We start from the raw sequence: 23,634 nt of genomic DNA, 5'->3' as shown, positions 1-23,634 counted from the left end.
CCCGCAGGGAATCTCCTGTTCCCTGTGTTGGTCTCCAAAAGGTAAGCGGTCGAGACGGGCAAGGATTTGTTTGGGGGGGGTAGGGTGCTGTTGGGGCCTGGGGTGAGCACAGAGATGGAACACTGTTGGAGTGTAACACGACTGAATGCACTCAGGGACGTGAGGAGTACAAACAGGCTTTTAATAGCTTTCAATCAATGGCCGGTAGACACAATAGTCCTCAGGTGAATCTGAGGTAAGGTGTAAAACTATTGCAGCAGGTGAGGGTGGAGCCAGGGGAGGAGCCAGCCATCAGAACAATATATAGACAGTGAATTCCAATTCACCCCTTCCTTCAGAATTGAGCCTATGGGTGAAAAAGAGAGACGAGACATTCAAACAAAAAGAATACTTTACAAATATTTCTGTTAAGTCTGTCAGGGGGTCTGGTAATTCTGGAGGAACACCACAGTACTGGATGACTTTGGGATTCCTGAACTTCCAGGACACCCTGTGGTACAGGGTCAGTGGGTCTTGAGGGCTCTGGCTCAGCACAGAGTCCTCCGGAACCCTGAGTGGGGTACTCAGTAGTTCCTGGCACACTTGTGGCATCGGACCCTTATTTTTGTTGGGTACCAGGTCTCTGATTGAGATGGTATGCTCTGTGCCCTCAGGGTATGTCATATAGGCATAAGTTGGGTTGGCATGCAACAGGTGTACCCTCTCAATCAGGGGGACTATCTTGCTCCTCCTCGGTTGCTTTCTCAGCAGGACTGGCCCTAGTGCCATCAGCCAAGCCGGGAGAGTAGTCCCAGATGTGGATTTCCTCTGGATCATAAACATAAGCTCGTGAGGAGTTGCATTGGCTACCATGCAGAGGAGCGACCTTATGGAGTGGAGCGCCATGGTAGGACTTCTTGCCAGCATGCATCTCGAAGGCCTTTGGACCGGAGAGCTAATTTCATGGCCTTCCATACAGTCACATTCTCTTTTTCAACTTTCCCATTTCCCTGAGGACTGTAGCTAGTTGTCCTGCTTAAGGCGTAGCTCCTTGCTCATAAATGATGAGCCCTGTTCGCTATGGATATAGCTGGGATAACCCGAACAAGGTGAAAATATAGTGCAAAGCCCTGATGACTATGATGGTGATCATGTCTGGGCAGGGGATGGCAAAAGAAAAACATGAATACTCATCAATAACATAGAAAAGGTACATATTTCCATTGGTGGAAGGGAGAGGACCCTTGAAATGGTCACCGAGTCATTCGAAGTGATGGGTTTCCTTAATCAAGTGCACTTTGTTGGGCAGTAGAAGTGTGGCTTGAACTCTGCGGGACCTGGTCATTTACCTGATGTCCTCAATGGAGTAGGGCAGGTTGCGTGCCTTGAGGAAATGAGCCATGCGGTGATGCTTGGGCGGCAAAGCTCCTCATGCAGTGACCACAACTGGCTGGTATATGCAGTGGCAGAACTTCTTTTTGACAGGGCATCTGGAGGCTCATTGAGAATACCTGCTATATCATAATTACAGGTGGAGAGATCGATCCTCCACCTCGCAATCTTGTTCTTTATTTTACCCCTTTTTACGTTATTAAAAATGAATGCCACTGATCACTGGTCGGTGAACAGTGTAAATTTTCTGATGGCCTCTACAATGGGTAGTAGTTAGGATTAGGGTTAGGGTGAGGGCCTCTTTCTCCACTGACATGTTCAGAAGCTCATGGCCTTGTTGGGTGCGGGAGAAAAAGCAACCTGGCCTGCCTGTCTGGTTAAGGGTAGTGGCCAGAGCTACATCAGAAGCATCACTTTCCACCTGGAAATGTGCGTTGTCATCCACCGCATGCATGGTGGCTTTTGCAATGTAGCTCCAAATGTAGTTGAAAGCCGCCTGGGCTTTGGTCGATAATGGGAAAGAGGTGGACTTTAAGAGATGGCGGACCTTACCCACTTAGTGAGGGAGCCACTGGGCATAGTAGGGGAAGAAGGCCAGGCACCTCCTTAAGGTTTTCATGGCCCTTGTGTTAGGTAAAATCATCATGAGGTGGGAATGTAGAGGGAGTCACCCAGTGCTGGGCCGTAACAAGATGCAGTTGTGACCTTGTACTCTCAAGATAAGAGTGGGGATGACAAATTGATGTGCAGGAAACTAGCAGAGAAGGATAGCAACAGTTTATTCATTGGACAATGTCATGGTATGATAATTTACTAAGTACGTATCCTAAGGTATATAAAAAACACCACTTGCTGATAACGGCAGAATGCGCCTTCTCCAACTAACACTGTTAGTTGCAAATGTTACAATCCGGCAATAAAGAACAAAGAACCTTGATTTCGACTCAGTCTGGTGTTTGACTCACTCATTCATGAACAAAGCAGACCTAACACTTGGGATCGGGTGGTCTAACAGGGGCACATTCGATCAGGGTCAGGGCCAATGACACCATTCTCCACCACATAGCCCAGGATCGTCAGACGTTTAGTACGGAACATGCACATACTGGAGTTGTACATGAGATTCAGGGCCTTGGCCATGTAGAGAAACCTCTGGAGGTTGGCGTCATGGTCTTCCTGAGAGTGTCCACAAATGGTGACATTATCGAGATAAGGGAAGGTGGCCTTCAACAAATACTCATCGACCATTTTGTCCATCTGTCTCTGGAAGACCGAGACCCCATTGGAGATACCAAAAGGAACCCTCTGGAACTGATAGAGCCATCCGTCTGCCTCAAATGCTATGTAGGGGCAGTCCTAAGAATAGATCCGTAACTGATGGTAAGCAGCTTTCAGGTCGATGGTTAAACAGACCCGGTACTGCGCAGTTTTGTTTACCGTCTGAAATTCGAGGTGGGGGCACTTGTTCAGGAATGTGAAATGATTAATAGTTTGGCTATAGTCAATAACCAGCCTGGAATTTTCTTCCTCTTTCATGACTATCACCTGGGCTCTCCATGGGCTGTTGTTAGGCTCAATGATGTTTTCTTTGAGCAGGTCCTGTATCTTGGTTCTAATAAATTCCCGATTCTCCCTCCCCCCCTCTGTATCATCTGCTCTTTGTGGCTATTGGTTTACGATCAGGAGTCAGGTTTGGAAACATTGGGGAGGGGTGGGGGGGATCAATATTTAGGGTGGAGAGATCGCATGTGGTGTCCAGTTTTTGGGACCTAACGTTCCGCTCTGTGATTGGAGGGAGTGGGCCAGAGTACTCCATGGTTTTTAAGGTGACACAGGAAGTCCAGGTCCAGCAACACAGAATCCTTCAGTACATACAGTTGGAATTTACAGAATTCCCCCCTTTTACAGTTAGATGTACTATACAATACCCCTGGATCATCACAGAGTGTGAGTGCGATGCTACGAAAATACGATAGTCCATTGGGTACACTCTTAAGTTGTACCACAGAGCCATCGCAGAGTTTATAAAGCTCTCAGTGGAGCCAGTGTCTACTAAGCAATCAATCAAATGTCCATTTACTCTCACCTCCATCGTTGAGTTATTCAATTGGTGAGGTTTTGCCTGATCCAGGACAAGTAATGCCAGTGCTCCAGAAATCTCATCGCTCCCCATGCTGATGTTGACTCTATCCACTTGGCCTGCAGGCAGGCAAGATGGCATTGACCATGAGGCATGGCAAGATGGCTGCCGTAGCTTCCTACGATGCTTCGCTTCCGATGGCGGGTCCCACCATGAAGTGCAGCAAGACACTGGCAGTGAACAGCACAGAGAGGTGAAGGCCAGTCCTTTGGGTCTCCAGCACAAGTCAAGTGATGGTTTGAGGGTTGCACACATGGTTGTCCTCTTTGGGTTCCCTTTAGCTTGGCAGACCCTCACCTAATGCCCTTGCTTACCGCATCCTGAGCACACAGAGTCCTTCGTGGTGCATCAGGCATGGGGGTGCTATGCCTGTTCACAGAAATAGCATCCCCTGTCTCGTATGGCTGCAGCATTTGGCACTGGGGCTTTGGGATTCACAGGTGCCCCAATGACCTGGTCCTCTAAAAAGGCACTGCTTTCACCTGTGAGGTCGTCAGCTCCCAGTTGCGCCTGTTCAAGTGCTTTTGCCAGCTCCAGAATACTGGCCAAGTCTTTCTTCCCCAACTCCAGAAGTCGCTGCCTCACATACCTCATCTCCTGCCATGAGGGTGTCCCGGATTTGTTCCTCCTCTCTCACCTGGGCCGTGGCCGCTTTGTAGTGGCATTTTCTGGACAGGGCCCACAGTTCAAGAACACAGTCATCCAGCAACTCACCCAGATGCTGCTGACATTGAGAGTCAGTGCCTCACCAACACATCATTCTGGGGCCTCATGTAGTGGACTTTCAAGCCTTCTATGGTAGCACAGTCTCTGATGACAGCGAATCATTTGTGGTCGACTCAAGAGAGAAGTGCGGATCGGCAGAGACCACCCGAGTTGAAGACGTCTTGTGTGGCCATCAGGTAGGACTGTATGCACTCCAGCCAGTAGGCAAGCTCCTCTGGAGCGTCATGAAACAGGGGGTCGACCTGGAGCATGCCTGGCTTCAACAGAGCTCCAATCCTGGTTCAAAGTTAAGCTATTAAAATCATAACGTGACAGAATACACTCAGAGGATTACAAACATACTCTTAGTAACTTATAATCAATGGCCACTAGACACAATAGTCCTCGGGTGAAACTGAAGCAAGGTGGAAAAACCAGGGTTTATATTGGGGTAGGTGAGGGTGGAGCCAGGGGAGGATCCAGGCATCTGACCAATATAGAGATAGTGAATTCCATTTCACTGCATGGGGCTGGGGAGGAACGTGGAGTTGGGCCCAGGGGAGGAACATGGAATCAGGGACAATGGAAAACACTGTTGGTTTGGAGTGGTGGGAGGCACTGTCAGGCCGGTGGGCAAATGCTGGGGCGGGGAGGGGAGTGGGCAGTTGAAGGAGTGGAGTGAGCCAGCAGGGTCCGGCGGGGAGTGGAGTTGGGACAGGAGCAATGGAACCGCTCTGGTGATCCAGCAGCGTGGGGGATTTATGGATAAGGAAGATGGGCATTGCCGCCAAACACTGATATTATTTTCTACCCAGGCAGCCATGATCACTTACAAATTGACCACCAGCAGCTACACGGTGTATGTACATGGGTAGACAATTCACCTCCTTGTAGCAGACTAAAGGCATTTTTTTGTAATATTATTACATTTCTATTTTATTATATTACAATGATCTGACCCAAAATCATGGACTAACATGGGACCTGCACAGAAAGCACTTCTCCTCCTGAACTGATGCTAAGATAATCACTGGAAATGATGGCAGATCTTAGCTTCTGGGCAGCCTTGGGAGACCTGCATAAAAGCACATCACCGAGGTGAATGAAACAGTGGATGAGAACATTATTGAGGCTCCTCCCAATGAAATGATCTGCCAGTACATCAAAATCTCAACGTTATCATGAACTCAGCTGGTTTTCAGCTGTATGCGAATAAGCAAAAAGCAAGTTGTGGCAGGAATTGAGCAGGTCAGTCAGCATTTATGGTGATATAAAAAATGGTTAACCTTACCTTTCTTTCCTTTTAATGTTATAAATCATTGCTTAGAAAGTGGATCAATTGCCACTTGTTGCTCATGTCCAAGTTGTATATAAAAGCAATCTGAGAAAATGAAATTTTGAGTTTTTATTACCACCATGCTGAATAACCTTGGTACATCCGACACTTTCCAAGGGCCATTCATATACCTATTGACATCACCCATCATCCATGGCATGTTTGCTCTCTTAAATTGGAGCCTTTGGATGCAGAGGGTGATATTGATTGCCTGCTCACAGTAAAACTTGCAATGCATTGAGATGACAATCGAAGGATTTCTGTTCAAACATCGATGTACTATGTGCAACACCTGTCAGCCTTGGATTTCAATTCTCATTGATTTGGAAATCTTATCATTAGTTTTCCCTTCAGTGGACAAAGCATTTTTATACTGTGCACAATAAAACAATGCACTGCAGTCCTTGCTACACTGATTGTCTCATATCCACATAATCTTGATCAAGCCAGATGTTAATTATGCTGGGGTGGGGTGGGGGGGCATGCATTTTTTTTCTCAAGAGAGCTGTTGAATTTTAGTTAGGAATATAAACATTAGCTGATTTATCCATCTAAAGACCAATGTGATGAGAATTCTAAAATATAATATTTAGAATCATCCTGTTATTTTCTGATAAATCCATTTAGATATTCAATGTAAGGCAATTAGATCCAATTATTGACCCAGAAACTGTATGTAATTTAACACATTTACAAATATAAATTTGTCATCAGTGTTAAATTAGATAGAATGAAGCAAATTAAGCATCTTAACAACTGGAAATTAACTGTCTGACCTTTATTCATAACCAGCTTAATTACAACTAGTGGAGCCTCATTGATTTCTCTTAAACTAATTTCTCCATTACAATTTTTGATTAATATCATTCTTTCATATTTGCTCATTCCATTCTTTCCTTCATGCTTTAGTCTTTAAATAAAGTGGACTATTTTCACCGTTCTTTTTTTCCATTTTGCCTTGACACACAAAATAGTTTATTTCTTGATCATTCTATTCCTCCAGAAATATGTTTTTAAAAAAATCTTCATTCTCAACTTAATTCCTTCTGCATAACTCACTTTGAGGCATGTATTAGCTGAAGACATCATTGTGCATTCTCAGAATGTCAAACTTTGATCTGATATGATCACTTTATATATACTGTATTTATGTATATAACAAACACAATTGATTGTCACTTTCACAGTTAACAGTAGACTGTCTCTTTATTTTTCACCCCATTTTCACTCTTCCTTCTTTATCTTTTACCTTCCACACAGTTCCAATGAAATCCAATATTAAAACTTAATTTAATATCTAGGCATGCTGAATTCAATTTTGATAACCAAACTTTCATACGTCTGCCTCAAATAGCTAGTTCCGATATGAGATTGTCCATCTGCAACTCTCTCCCTCTCAACACAGATCCCACTTGATCTTTTGAGTCAAATTACCAGTAACTGTTGGGTTGTACATCTCAAAGTTGACTTCCATTTTTCTCATTTATTTGCTTCTTAATACATTCCTTCGGACATTCTCTTTGGACCAAAAGTAATTGCGATGCCAAAACAACATTGTCTCCACCCAATCACAGATATTGTCTTGATTCTCTTCACTCTTTCCCCTCTTTGTTTTGAACCGCACCATTGTTTGCTCACTTTGCCAATCCTGATGAAGGCCCATTAAGAGTGCTTCACTCTCCAGAGATCCTGCTGGCTTGCTGAGTATCCCTAGCATATTCTGTTTTTTATCTTGTGCTAGTATTTCCTAATATTCCTGTTGTTCCCCATTTAATACTATCAACTGGGTATCTCTCTACTCCTCTTTCAAATGCACACCTGGTCGCCCTGTTGCTGCAGACATATACAGTTCGCGTCAATCATTTCCTGCACAAATAAGTTTCATATGTTTAGCACTCTCAGGCAAATGACATTTCTTCTGAACTTGCTATTTAATTTCTCAGCAATTATCTTCTCTTGGTGGTCTCCCGATTTATTTTCCACACAAGTGGGAAAAGATTCCAGCAAAATCTTGCACAGTTTTAACAATCTCTATGGAGTCACCTATGGGGTTTTCTTTTAAATTGAAAAATGTCTACACCTTTCCACTTTCTAACAATGGCTATAACTTTGCACCTCTGATTATCTTTCTTGTCATTTTTTCCATCCTCTCCTGTGCACTTACAGTATAACATTATTATTATATGGCAACCAGAACTCCATACTGTGATTCAATGACTGAAACATGTTTAACATTGCTACTTTTCTACTATTTCAATTCTGTCACCATGGAAATAAAATCCAATGGATACTATACTTTAAAAAAATGCTTTGCTGATTTTGGAGTCAGAGAGTCAAAATGTCAATGGCATGGAGACAGGTCCTTCAGCTCAACAAGCCCATGATGACCATCAAGTTTTCATTTGCACAAGCGCCACTCTTAACTGATTCAATTTCCCCACATTCCCAACAAATCTCTCCAGTTCTATCACTCACCGACGTAACATAGGCAATTTACTGAAGACAGCATTTCAACCTAAATGCTTCTTTGAGTGCGTGAAAACATTGGAGCACCTAAGCAAACAGAAATTCAACCCAGATGGAATGAACTCTGGTCTCTGGAGGGCTGTGAGGCAACAGCTCACTATTCGTTTCAATGTGCACGATTCGCACATTTGTACTCCATATTTATTTTTTTCTCCCCATATAGATTTATATTTTCCAATTTTGGAGCCCCTTATCTTTCTTGCAAAAAAAAACTCATCATTGAAAAGTGTTTGCCTTTTTGGCCAGAATGCCAAGTAGTGCTCTCCACTCTTTAGGATTGTATCTGGGGATTTATTACTGCTTATTGAGATGCCAGATGTCAATTCAGAACTGCTTTTGCACAGTATTAGAACAGTACAGCACAGGAATGGTTTTTCCACCCATCATGTTGGTCCAGCTACGATGCTAATAAAATTAATGTAAAAATTATCGAAGATATGAACCCACAAGCATCACCCTTGGAGGCAAATATGCTCTCATTGAACAGACTGACACTTGTTGAATAAGATTTAAATAAAAAGGTAGATTTGATTAATATTTGTTTCAGCTTGGGAACATAGCTAGCAGAGAACAGAATCAAGTTCAAATCCAATTATAGGAAAGATATAAACAAAATAGAGAGAGTGCAGAGAAGGTTCACGAGAATGTTGACAGGATTTCAGGGTCTGAGTTACAGGGAAAGGTTGTGCAGACTGGGGCTTTTTTCTCTGGAGCGTAGAAGATTGAGGGGGGACTTGATAGAGGTGTTTAAGATCTTAAAAGGGACAGACAGAGTAAATGTGGATAGGCTTTTTCAATTAAGAAAGGGGGAAATTCAAACTAGAGGACATGGTTTAAGATTGAAGGGGGAAAATTATAAGGGGAACATGAGGGGAAATTTCTTTTCGCAGAGGGTGGTAGGGATGTGGAATGAGCTTCCGGCAGATGTGGTCGAGGCGGGATCATTGGTTACATTTAAGGAAAGACTGGACCGTTACATGGATAGGAGGGGACTAGAGGGGTATGGACCAGGTGCTGGTCAGTGGGACTAGAAGGGTGGGGATTTGCTATGGCATGGACTAGTAGGGCCGAACTGGCCTGTTCTGTGCTGTAAGTGGTTATATGGTTATGGTTATATGGTTATGGTTATATGGTTATATGATTAATTGCTTATGTCTCTACAGTAAAATATGAACCCACAAGCACCACCCTTGGAGGCAAATATGCTCTCATTGAACAGACTGACACTTGTTGAATAAGATTTAAATAAAAAGGTAGATTTGATTAATATTTGTTTCAGCTTAGGAACATAGCTAGCAGAGAACAGAATCAAGTTCAAATCCAAGTTTATTATCATCAGATTGCACAAGTACAACCGATGAAACAGCATTCTCTAGCCTTCAATGCAAAATATGTAAGGACACAACAAGACATAACACACATACAAACAATTCATACGCAGGACAAATTATACATATATAAATGTAAAATAAATACTGCTTCGTAAATATGAGAGTCTCAAATGGTCAGTGTGAGCAGCTCCTTTGGTCGTTCAGCATTCTCACTGCCCACGGGATGAAGCTGTTTCTCAGCCTGGTGGTGCTGGCTCTGATATTCCTGTATCTCTTTCCTGCCCCTGAAAGATGCAGTGTTCAGGGTGGAAGGGGTCCTCAATAATTTTGCGCACCCTCTTCAGAATGACGAACCCGGTAGATCACGTTGGTGGGGGGGGAGAGAGATTCCTCAGTCATCCTCTCTGCCACTCATATGGTCCAAGGAACTTATTGCTCTCTACTCTCTTCACTACTGAGTTATTGATGTGTAGTGGAGGATATTAGGCCAGAAAATGGCATTAGGTCAAGGCTACAAAAAAATTGGTGGTCAAAATATGGGTTTTGATATTTGATGAAAACTTGCTCAGTATTGTACAGAATAATTGAGTGTGCCTAGGATAGAGTCCAGAGATTATAATAGGAAGGTAGAGGTAGTGTGCAGGTTATATGAGAATAGTTTGGAGACAGACATAGAGGTAGTCACATGCAGATGGCTGACAATGAAAAAAAAATGAAGGACAAAATGTTCAATTGAAATTAAGACAATGGAAAGATCGAGTGGATAAGGAGTTTTGATCCTTATGAATTCATCTTAATAAAGTAAGTTTAACACTTTCAGTAAGATAGAATCAACTTGCGACAACATTATTAAATCTTAAAGCATAATGAGACCACCCCCCCCCACCACACCCCCCCCACCACACCCCCCCCCACCACACCCCCCCCCCTACCACACCCCCCCCCCCTACCACACCCCCCCCCCTACCACACCCCCCCCCCCCCTACCACACCCCCCCCCCCTCCCCGGCCACCATTATCCTTGACCATCCTTGTTAATTCAACAACCTGGCCTTTTCTTCTAACTCTCTAAATTAGACTTCTTCCTCAAGTTTCAAATATTGAGCCTAAATGAACCCCCACAAGAAGATTCTTTCCAAGTTTTACAAATGAAGCAGTGCTTAAAATTGAAATCATCCAATCCACATGATCTCCATAAAAAGGCTGCTGAAGAATACTGGAGAATCCTAAAGAATAAATATTACACTTTTCAACCAAGTAGTGTCAGCTAAATCTGTCATTTGCAAGCCTATTAACAAAACAGATCAAACTCCAACAGAGGGAGCTATCATATATCCACAGCTTCTTTTTAAGCTCATATTCAATTTCTGCTCTTGCAATGTGGGATCTGGAAAAGTGCCAGAGATCCCAGCACATTCAATTGCTCTCTCTGTTGGCTTGTCTGACTAGTGGTGGCCCCAGAATGTCCTGTGCTTAGTTGTGTAGCTTTGTGCCAGCCTTGGTTGCATGTACCAGCAGTAGTGCTATTCTGCAGGATGATTTTGAACTGGGGAAGGCCATCCAGGTGGGCCTGTTTACCGCTCCTCAGGTTCTGCTGCTTAAGACCTAATTGCCACTTATGACAGCATTAGTTTGGCACCAGATTAGATTGGAACAGGTTGCATCTGTGAAGTTTATTAGTCTGCCCCCATTCAACCCATAAAATCACACCCAGTCCCACCAGAGATGACCCACCCATCCATTTCCTTTATTTAGCTGCAGCCTCAAATTGAATTAATTAAAGGCAGAGATCAATAATTCACATCTCCAGATATTGATCCATTATTGTGATTATTATGTTACTGCATGAAAATCTATCCCCTCTTCAATTTCACAAACTTCAGTTATGCTAATAAATACTCCATTAAGCATCGTTTGAATGTCTATAGGCACTGTATCACTTACACCGCAGTCATTTCTACTTGTCTATTAACCATCCTTTGATCATTTTGTCATTTATTCAGACTAAAGAGCAATTTAGTGTAACTTACCAGCAACTTCTCAGCATGTTGCAGGAAACCCAAGAACTTTGTGAAAAATTACATGGAGAACAGTCAGAACCCATATAGACAACATTTGTGGACAGGACTAAACCTGCATACCTGAACCTATGAGCCATGGAACTAGTGCACCACGGTGTTGACCATTAAAAACAGTAGGAGGAAGAACAATCTGTGGATCTGATCAAACCTGATTCCAATTCACTCCCCACAATCAGAAACTTCCAGAAAAAGTGTCTGGTAATATATCAATAGATATATGGATTGAGGGAAAACTGTATTTGGGTAGTGAAATAGTTTAAAGACAAATTCAAATTCCTGGGTGTCAACATCTCCGAGGATCTATCCTAGAGTATCTATGTCAATGCAATCATGAAGCAGGCTCACCCGTATGAGTTTGAGGAGATTTAGTATGCCACCGAAGACTCTCAAAATTTTTTACGGTGTCCCAAGGAGAGCATTCTGGCTGGTTGCCTCACTGTCTGGGATATCGAGGTCATCTACAAGAGACGGTGACTTAAGAAAGCAGCCTCAATCCTCAAGAGCCCCCATCACCCAGGCCACGTCCTCTTCTCTCTGCTACCATCGGGAAAAAGAAACAGGAGTCTGAAGGCAAGCACTCAGCAGTACAAGGACAGCTTCTTCCCCGCTGGTATCAGGTTCCTAAATGAACAATGAACCACAAACACTACCTTACTTAGTCTTTTTTTTTCTTGCACTATTTTTATTTATTGTTGTAAGGTGGTTTCTATAAATGTTTGCACTGAGATGTTGCTGCAAAACAATAGATTTTGTGATATGTTCATGACAATAAATTCTGATTCTGAATCTGACTCTGACACGTTAACAGGAACTGTGTGGTGCAAATGAGATAATGGATATAAACAGACAGAAAATGCTTAATGGAGTGACACATGAGCACAATGAAGCTTTGTGAAATAAGAGCATTAGCGGTGATCATGTTAATGGACCGGTATCCAGACGTGTGTATGGTTGATCTGGAAACAAGACTGACAAAGTTTAAATGACTGGATTAAAAACTGGTGTTAACAATGCAACCTCGGAATCCTGTAAATTTTCATAAAATGGAAGGTGGGTGATGTGCTGTCATCTACTTTGCTAAAAAATAGAAACATGAGTATCTTGCAAGTAGTGAGAGAATGGTGCTCAGTGGGTTCTGGGTGCCCTTGTTCATGGATCACTGAAAGGTTCAGCAAATAAATCGAAAACAATTACCATGCTGACCTTTATCGCAAGAAGAATATATGTATAAACACATTATTCTCCATTTATATGGACCTTTAGTGACACTGAAAATGAAATATTGTGAACAGATCTAGTCTCCTTAGAGTTATGATAGAGAGGATGAAATTAAGTTTCATCAGATTAATTCCTGAGATATCAGGTTTGTACAATTTATCCCCATTGGTTTTATGCCAGGATAATTCTCATATGTAGTCCAATGCAATACGAGTTGGATAGTAAAGGCAAGGGCAAGTAAAGTATTCTTTCACTTTCCTTAATTTTAAAGTGTTCAAATAATTTATTCATTTTCAATGTGAAGCCTGGAATTCATGTGGAATTCTTGAACTTTAAAATGACATCTGAGCATGAATTTAGTTGGGAGTTTAGTGGTTGTTGTAGGTAGAAGCACAAGTAGTAGACTGAGCTCAGGATGACATGGCAGGATAGGTCACAACCTTGAAATTGGAAGATGATATGGGAATTGCAAACGAGGCAAGCATAATGGGTATGGTAATGGACTCCAATAATACATTGGCAAGCAAATGAAATGGTTGGAAACATGGAAAACTAATTTCAACGCAGAAGCAATTAGATAATGCATTTTATTTGAAGGAAAGTTGTGAGATACTACATGTTAAATAGTACATATTCAAAAATAATGCAAGAAGAAAGATTTTTGTGAACAAGTCTTTAAAAGTGATTTAACAATTAAAAAAAAAGATAAATAAACAATAAGGTAAATGGGATCCTAAGATTTATCAATAGAGACATAAAATACAATCAAATTATTTAAACCTAGATTAAATTATGGACTGAACCCACCTGGGACACTCTCTAATTCTGGAGGGCAAACATTAGATTTCCTATGATACAGAGGAGGTGTACTGCAGCAATTCCAAATGCATTCGCTTAATTGAACTCGAGAAGTTTGGCTAACCTCCTGAACTAAGAGAAGGATATATAGAAGTTTTGCAGGAATATTTTCAATTGAATTTGGTTAGATCAGTACAAGTAAGTGGGTTCCATTAACCGAAACATCCAGACTTCTGCAAACAGAGCCCACAACACCATTAATGTAACAGTTAGCAAAATACTATTACAGCGCCAGCGACCCAGGTTCGAATCAGTACTGTCTGTAAGGAGTTTGTAGAAACATAGAAACATAGAAGATAGGAGCAGGAGTAGGTCATTCGACCCTTCGAGCCTGCTCCGCCATTCAACGAGATCATGGCTGATCTTAAAGTTCAGTACCCCGTCCCCGCCTTCTCTCCGTAACCTTTAATACCCTTATACTGAAGAAATAGATCTAATTCCCTCTTAAATATATTTAATGAACCTGCCTCTACTGCCCTCTGTGGCAATGAATTCCACAGATTCACCACCCTCTGGGTAAAGAAATTCCTCCTCATCTCGGTCCTAAATGGTTTGCCTATTATCCTCAAAACATGGCCCTTATCCTCAAACCATGGCCCTGTGACCATGGTGATTTCTTCTGTTGCTCCAGTTGCATTTCACCCTCCAAAAATGTACAGGTTTTGTAGGTTAATCAATATACTGGACTGTATTTCAATGGTGTTAATTTGTTAATTTAAAATTAACAATCTGGCTGGCATCCACCAGCACTGCTGAAGAATCATCAATGGGATTCTGCACTAGATTCGAACTGGATTAGAATCTGACTACATTGATTTAAGTGGAATCATATGTCTATGCATTAGGCAGCAAAGAAGGATATAGGGGCAGCAGAAACAGTACAGCAGTCAGCACAACACTCAGAGTGCTAGCAACACAGACTTAAATCCACTTCTGTCTGTCAGGAGTCTGTACATTCTCACCATCATCTCATCTCTTTCCTCTGGGTGCTCTGGTTTTCTCGCAAGTTCCAAAGTCACACAGATTGGTAGGTTAATTGGCTACATGGGTGCATTTGATTGCATGGACTCATGAATTGGAAGGGTCTATTTCCAGGCTGTAGAAATGTATCACTCTATTAATGTCAAGAGTCATTTAAATATTGTTAATACCTCTTAAAGATTTTAGAACTCTTCCCTAGATTTTCCAGCTTTTGAGGTTAAAATAAAAATAAAAACACAATGCTGGAGAAACTCAGAGTACTTGATGTGGCAAAGATATAGATATATAACCAACGTTTCAGGTTTGAGGCCTTCATCAAGGTGTTACCAAGCTTTCTTACATTGCCATGTATCGTCCAGTCACTGCACAGACCACAGAATTCGTCAGTAAATGAAGCAAATGAGGTGTGGCCTCCATAGTGTTGGCATGGATAAACTCTGACTCTTGATTCCCTTTCTACATGACATTTGTTACATTTCCAGTACATCCACTGACATTCTTTTTCATAACAAAAAGATGATTTTGAATTTTTCAAAGTTCAGATTTATTGTCAGAGTATATGCATAGCATCATATATAACCCTGAGATTCTATTTCCTGTGGACCAGGCAGAATTTTTACTTATCAGTAGTGCAAATATAATTCAAGAAAAGAAACGTGTACAAAGGAGAAAAAAGTAATCAAGAAAAGAAATTAAACAAACTGACTGTGCATACAGGAAATAAATCTCAATTAATAAATATTGTGCAAATTAAGAAGTCTAAAATGAATCTCAGGTGGCAGGGTAGCAGCTGTTCCTGAACCTGGTGGTGTGGGGCTTGTGGCAACTATACCTCTTCCCTGATGGCAGCAGCAAGAACTCAGTGCGTGCTGGGTGGTGAGGATTTTTGATGATTGCTCCAGCTCTCCGACGGCAGTGCTCCCAGTACATGTGCTCAGTACTGGGGAGAGCTTTGCCTATGATGTCATGGGCTGTGTCCACTGACTTTAAAGGACTTTACGCTCAGGTGTATTGGTGCCCCCACACCAGGCTGTGATGCAGTCACTCAGCACACATTCCACCATACCTGTTGTACTGACAATAATAACACGAGGAGTGCGAGTATAAGATAGCTTTAATAAAATAATATGTGCACTAAGAGGTCTTGTCTCTCTGCAAGACGAACCTGGAAGGCTAGACTGTAACTCTGGACTGTTTTATAGACAAGGTCACCGGAATGACGCCTGGTGACCTAGTGGTGTAATTACATATCACCACACCTATGTAGAATATTTTAATGATAGTGATCATAGTTACAATGAAACTAGCAATGCCTTAAGGATTATAGCTCCCACTTGCTTATACTTGGCTGCCAGCTGGGGGCTGACACAGAGCAAGACGCAGTATGTTAGATCTGTAATGAAGGCTTGCAGCCTCATGGAATGCCTCATGGTGCTGTTTGGAACAACTTTAAAATACAGAACCTTTTCCTTCATCTGTGTATTGTCTAAGAACTCACACATACGAATACAAGATGAAACCAGTATTGCCAAGCTTTTTGGTGTCATACTAAATCTCCGCAAAGTCCTGAGGGAGTAAAGGTGTTGATGTTCTTTCTTCACAATAACATTTATGTATTGGGTCTGGGAAAAGTGTCCTGAGATAGAAAATCACAGGAATTTAAATTTGTGAACCTCTGATCCTTCAATATCACCGGATTGTACACCTCTGGTTTTCCTTTCCTAAAGTTCACAATCAGCTCCTTGGTTTGGGTGACATTGAGTGTGAGGCTGTTGTTAGTATAACATTTAGCTAAGTTTTCAATGTCCCTCCTTTATGCTGCCTCATTGCTTCTTTTTGTACAACTCACTCTCGTGGCATCATCAGCAAATATGTAGATGGTGTTATTCTCATACTGAGCCACACAGTCATAGGTGTAAAGTGCATAGAGCAGGGATTGCAGCCCTGTGGTGCTCAAGTGCTGATGCAGATTGTGCTGGATATGATCTTGCAAATCCTCACTATTGTCATCTGAAGGTGAGGAAATCCAGGATCCAATTACACAGTAGGGTATTGAGGCCCCGGTCTTGCTGATCAGGTTTTAGGAGAAGATGGTGTTGAATATCAAACTGTCTCTTCTTCTCTCTCTTTGGCTTGGCTTCGCGGACGAAGATTTATGGAGGGGGTAAAAGTCCACGTCAGCTGCAGGCTCGTTTGTGGCTGACAAGTCCGATGCGGGACAGGCAGACACGGTTGCAGCGGCTGCAGGGGAAAATTGGTTGGTTGGGGTTGGGTGTTGGGTTTTTCCTCCTTTGCCTTTTGTCAGTGAGGTGGGCTCTACGGTCTTCTTAAAAGGAGGTTGCTGCTCGCCAAACTGTGAGGCGCCAAGATGCACGGTTTGAGGCGATATCAGCCCACTGGCGGTGGTCAATGTGGCAGGCACCAAGAGATTTCTTTAGGCAGTCCTTGTACCTTTTCTTTGGTGCACCTCTGTCACGGTGGCCAGTGGAGAGCTTGCCATATAAGACGATCTTGGGAAGGCGATGGTCCTCCATTCTGGAGACGTGAGTTGATAAAGAATATCCTGATTTATGTATCTTTGCAGTCCAGATACTCCAGGGCTTTGTGTTGAGCCAGTGCAAAGCCATCTGTTGCTGCAGTAGGCAAATTGGAAAAGATCCACATCGCTGCACAGATTGGAGTTGACATGCTTTGATACCCTCCTTGGGGAGGGTAAGTAGCCATTTGGACAGTTGACCATATTCTTCTTGGGCTCAAGTATGGTTGAAGCCTGTTTGAAACAAGTCAGCACCATGTCCTGCTGTTGAAATTATCAGTGAATACACATTGACAATTGGGTTTGCAGAGGTACTCAGAATTTGGCCAGGTACTCTGTCCAGACTGCATGCTTTCCTTGAATTCACTCTTTAATCGACGGACCGCACATCATCATCATTATCCTTGGATACTGACAGTGGAAGATCATCAGGGGATATGGGGTGGATTGTGGTTCTTCCTTGTTCTGGTGGTCAAATCAGGTGTAGAGGGCACACAATTCATCTGGGAGTGAAGCTTTGTTGTTTCCTATTGCACCAGATTTGCTTTGAGAACATACAGTACAGAACAGGCCACTTGCCCTTGATTTTGTGTCAACCTATATATTCCTTGAAAAAATACTAAACCCTCCCTACCCTGTGCAGTGAACTGGGATTCACTGGTAGTGTGTGGTGCTGATGGCTGGCTCCGCCCCATCTGCTCACATATAACCCTGGTTTCCCGCCTAAACCCAGAATCCTTCTGAAGGCTACTGTGAAACCCTACCCATAGTTATAAGCTAATAAAAGCATTTGTTCTCCCTCCAGTCGTAAAAGCTTTTATTCACAATGTAATTTTATTAGCTTATTCCCTAAATGATGGAAGCACTACTCAAGCCTGGTATGCTACTGATAGACCCTCTGTCCCCTAACGTGGCTAAGGAGTTCATATACTGGCTAGACTGCTTCCAGGCCTGCTTGAATGTGACCAGAGACGTCTTCCACACCAATGAACTCAGGAGGTCCACATTCATTTTGAGGATAGGAACAAAAGGGTATGCACTCATCAGGGACTGCACTGCATATGACGATGCATCGAGGCGTTGAAGGCTCGGTACCTGAAGTCGCAAAATGAGGTCGTTGCAAGGCACCAACCCGCTCTACATCACCAATGGCCAGGACAGACCATTGATGACTACCTGTTGGATCTGTGAACGCTTACCAAGAAGTGCAGGTAATAGGCAGTTACGGGGCACGTTTGTGAGGAAGAACATATTTGGGACACTCTAGTCGCGGGGTCTGCTCGAGGTACATGAGGCAGTGACTGCTCAAGTCATGAAAGAAGGACCTGGCTAGTCATGTCGAACTGGCCAAAACATTGGAACAGGCCAAGATCAAAGATGGCGACTTCAAAGCTTGTGAGCTTGCTTACCCAGGTGACCACTTCTACTGCTACCCCTGCCCTAATGGTTGCCACTTCCCTTACCAGGGAGTGCTTTTTCTGTGGAAATAGCCAGCATCCCCGATCTCATTGCCTAGCTAAAGACTCAATGTGTTCTAGCTGTGGCAAGAAAGGGTATTGAACGAGGGTTTGCCACTCGAGGGGAAGCCCAAGGAAGCCCAAGGAAGTCGATGGTCTGCACCACTCCAGGATCTAATTCCAGCCCCAAATTCACCCGAGCCCACTTGATATGCTACACACTGACGGAGGGTGACAGTAAGGAAGCAGTGTGAAAAGGTATGGTGGCCATCTTGCCATGACTCAAATTCAAACTCAGCACCATCATAATTATGAGGAGGAAGGAGGGTAGCCATCTTGCCATGCCAAGAGGTCGACGCTATCTTACCCATGCAGGGAAACACATGATGGAGGGGGCCACTCGAGTGAGGAGTATGGAGTCTCCAGAGTCCTAGATCAGGACAGACTCACCAGCTCAGCAAATCCATAGTGACTGTGAAGGTAAACGGGCATTCCACTAAATGCATAATCAACACAGGCTCTACTGAAAGCTTCATAGCATCACGGACTGTGCAAGAGTACAAACTAAAGATGTATTCTTCCAATTAGAACATATTCCTTGTGTCTCATATGCATTCTATGCATATTCAACAACATTATATAGTACATTTGTTGTTTGAAGGGGGAAGATTCTGTAAATTTCACCTGCATGTTCTTGATAAATTGTATGTTCCAGTATTATTTGGTCTGGACTTCCTGTGTCACCTTAAAGGCATGACCTTCAAGTATTCAGGTCTCCTCCCCACTGTGACAGTTCGAAACAGAGGGCCCGTAAAAAGAGAAACCACGTGCAGTCTCTCCACACTGAGTATCGATCTCCTCCCCCCACCCAACCTCACTTCCCAAATCTGTCCTCGGACTGCAAACCTATTGCTACCAAGAGCAGGAGGTACAGCACAGCAGACCAAGCGTTCATAAAGTCTGAGACACAACGTCTGCTCGATAAAGGTATCATCGACCTAGCACCAGCCCATGGAGAGTGCAAGTGGTAGTGGTAAAAGGGGAAAACAAGTCCAGGCTAGTAATTGACTACAGCCAAACTATTAATCAGTACACACACCTGGACGCATACCCCCCCCCCTCGAATTTCGGACATGGTGAATGATATTGCTTACTATCAGGTCTATTCAACATCGACCTGAATGCTGTTTATCACCAGCTGCCATTCTGCTCCAAGGATCGTCAATATATGGCATATGAGGTTAATGGTCATCTCTATCAATTTTGGAGGGTTCCTTTCAGTATCACTAACGGGTTTCTATCTTCCAGAGGCAGATGGACAAAATGATGGATGAGTATGGGTTGAAGGCTACTTTACCGTGATAACTTTACCATCTGTGGCCACACCTTGGAAGACCATGATGCCAACCTCCAGAGTTTTCTCCACACAGCGAAAGCCCTGAACCTCACTTATAAGTCTGACAAGAGTGTTTAGGACTAAACATCTGGCTATCCTTGGCTATGTGGTGTAGAATGGCATCATTGGGCCCGATCCTGATAGGATGTGCCCCCATTAGAGCTCCCCATTCCCAGGACCACAAAGACTTCTCATATTACACCCAGTGAATCCCTCAATACTTTGATAAGGTTTGTCCTCTCTTAAAATACACTAATTTTCCCCTCTTGGCTAAAGCCCAAACCACTTTTAACCACCTCCGGAGCAATATTGCGAAAGCCGTCATGCATGCGGTGGATGAGAATATACCTTTCCAATTGGAAAGCGATGCTTCAGACGAAGCCGTAGCTGCTATCCTCAACCAGGTGGGCAGGTCAGTTGCATTTTTTGTGTGGACATTGCAGGCCGCGAGCTCCGGAACCCTTCCATGGAAAAAGAGGCTCAAGCCATGTAGAAGCCGTGAGGCACAGGAGACACTACCTGGCTTGTAGGAAATTTACGATCCTCACTGAGCAGTGCTCAGTCAGATTAATATTTAATAATGTCAAAAGGGGAAAAATAAAAAATGACAAGATTTCTAGGTGGAGGTTCGAGCTCTCCACCTTCAATTATGACATTGCCTATTGGCCAAGAGCTCTTAATAACCCTCCAGATGCCTTATCCAGAGGAAGCTGTGCCTCTGCACACACCGACCAACTGTGGACTCTGCATAATGAGCTCTGCAATCCAGGAGTTACCCACATGGCTCATTTTATCAAGGTGCACAATCTGCCCTACTCTGTGGAAGATGACAGGGAAATGGCTAGGTCCTGCCAAGTCTGCGCGGAGTGCAAGCTTCACTTCTACCGCTCTGAAAGACGCACCTGATCAAGTCATCCAGGCCCTTTGAACAGCTCAGTGTCAATTTTAAGGGACCTCTCTCCTCCATGAACAGGAACACCTTCTTCCTCGCTATCATTGACAAGTACTCCCACTTCCCATTCACCATCCCATGTCCAGACACATTCACTTCGTCAGTCATAAATGCCATAGATTCCATTTAATCTCTTTTTGGGTATCCCAACTAAATCCATAATGGTTGATGAGCTGCGTCAGTGCCTGTTGGCAAGGGGCATCGCATCCAGCAGGACTACTAGCTACAAGTCCTGGGGGAACAGGAAGGTTGAAAAGGAGAATGCCATGGTCTGGAAGGCTGTCAAACTAGCCCTGAAGTGAAAATGCCGTCCAGACTCACTCTGGCAGGATGTCCTCCCCATAGCGCTCTATTCCATCTAGTCGCTACTATGTACCACAACCAACGCTACTCCTCACAAGCTCCTATTCCATTTAAAAAGAAGGTCGGCATCAGGAACTACAATCCCAACCTGGCTCACCACTCCTGGTCCTTGTCAGGAAGCACGTGAGGAGAAGCAAGACCGACCCCTTGGTGGAAAGCCTAGAGACCTGGCAAGACCAAGCCCACCTCTCCTCCCTCACAAGGGGACCAGGAGACCCAAAGAGTCCAAGGCCCCAGGCACTCCACCAGGGTCTCCAGACCCAAGCCAATTGCAAGCCAATTTTTTTATCCACACCGCCAATGTTCCACAGATCCCATGTCTGATGGTTTTCTGAATGAGTCTCTCATAGGTGACCTTGTCAAATGCCTTACTAAAATCCATGTAGACCATATCTACTGCCCTACCCTCATCAATTTCCTTTGTTACCTCCTCAAGAAAACTTAATTAGAGTAGTAGTGGAAGGTTTTGTAGCAGTTTATGTCATGTTACGGTCACGTTACGTTGTAGCAGTGATGTTATGGTGCAGCAGTGATCAATGAATGTTGAGAAAAGTGTGCCAGCATACTTTCGGTATCTTTGACTCGCAGGATATTCTACCCATACTTCAAGTGGATTTTCTGTGTCACAACCAGTGCATGTAGATAGCTTGTTCAAAGTGAAGGTATTTAAATGAAAATGTCTTCATGAGGTCAGTTTATTTGCCAAAATGCCCACGATGCTCATGCTGTGATCTATTCCTGCTGGCACCGTGCCAAAACAAGAACATTGAACTTTGAACCATTGAGATAATCAGACATGGCTTATGAATATTCATTTCTCTTTTGCTCTATTATTCAGCTTAGTAATGAATCTCAATAAGCCTTAAAATGACAATACTGTCAGAGTTAGTGGAATTTATAATATAGTAAATATTTTTTTTAAATTCCTGCCAAATTTTAAACTGTATATCAAATATATCTCTAGCGTTCACGGAGAGCCTAGAATAGTCATATAAATCTATTTATTAGCATATCTTGGTCAACCTTATGCTTCAAAATTAGTTTATTTTTTGTTTTACTCCCATAAACATAGAAAATCTACAGCAAAACACAGGCCCTTCAGCCCACAAAGTTGTACTGAGCATGTCCCTACCTTAGAAATGACTAGGCTTACCCATAGTCCTCTACTTCTAAGCTCCATGTACCTATCCAAAAGTCTCTTGAAAGACCGTATCATATCCACCTCCGCCATTGTTGCTGGCAGTCCATTCCACACATTCACCACTGTCTGTGTTTAAAATAAAAATGTACCCTTGACATCTCCTCTGTACCTACTCCCCAGTACCTTAAACCTGTGTCCTCTTGTGGCAACCATTTCAGCCCTGGGAAAAAGCCTCTGACTATTAACAATGCCTCTCATCAGGTCACCTCTCATTCTCTGTCGCTCCAAGAAGAAAAGGCCGAATTCACTCAACCTGTTTTGATGAGGTATGTTTATGACTAATTAACTGCACAAAATGCGAGTTTGCAATAATGATGCCAAAAGTGGCTTATTGTCAATATAACAATTCTTTTAGAAGTGTTATGTTTTCGACAAAATGATTGCAGACAGGGCAACTTCATCCTTCTTCTTTCTTTCTTTAGCTTGGCTTCACGGATGAAGATTTATGGAGGGGTAATGTCCACGTCAGCTGCAGGCTCGTTTGTGGCTGACAAGTCCGATGCAGGACAGGCAGACACGGTTGCAGCGGTTGCAAGGGAAAATTGGTTGGTTGGGGTTGGGTTTTTCCTCCTTTGTCTTTTGTCAGTGAGGTGGGCTCTGCGGTCTTCTTCAAAGGAGGTTGCTTCCCGACGAACTGTGAGGCGCCAAGATGCACGGTTTGAGGCAATATCAGCCCATTGGCGGTGGTCAATGTGACAGGCACCCTTCCATTTCATCCACTGACACCCTAAATCAATGTCATTCAGAGACCAAAATTTTTACTGATATGTAAGCAATATTATTTTATAATTAGATCCAGTGAGAATAGGTGGATGAATAGATCTTATGTAAAGTATGTGAATTGTTTGTTCTATTTTTAAAATATCAGTGATTGCTAATTTTTGACAGATCATAGAAAAATACAAGATCCAATATCATTCCTTTGATCCTCATTGTAAAGTTTATTTCAAGATTTGTATAAGAATTTTTAAATTTTTATAACGTTTTAAAAATTAGATATACAGCATGATAACAGGCCACCCAAATATACCAATTAACCTAGAACCCCCATATGTTTTTGAAGGGTGAGAGGAAACCCGAGCACCTGGCAGACACAGGGAGAATGTACAAACACATTACAGACAGCATTGGATTTGAACCTGGGTCACAGGCGCTGTAAAAGCATTGAGCTAACCACCACAT

The sequence above is a fragment of the Narcine bancroftii genome, chromosome 4 (assembly GCF_036971445.1).
Source record: "Narcine bancroftii isolate sNarBan1 chromosome 4, sNarBan1.hap1, whole genome shotgun sequence".
Classification (NCBI taxonomy): domain Eukaryota; kingdom Metazoa; phylum Chordata; class Chondrichthyes; order Torpediniformes; family Narcinidae; genus Narcine; species Narcine bancroftii.
Note: the sequence above shows the minus strand (reverse complement) of the source record.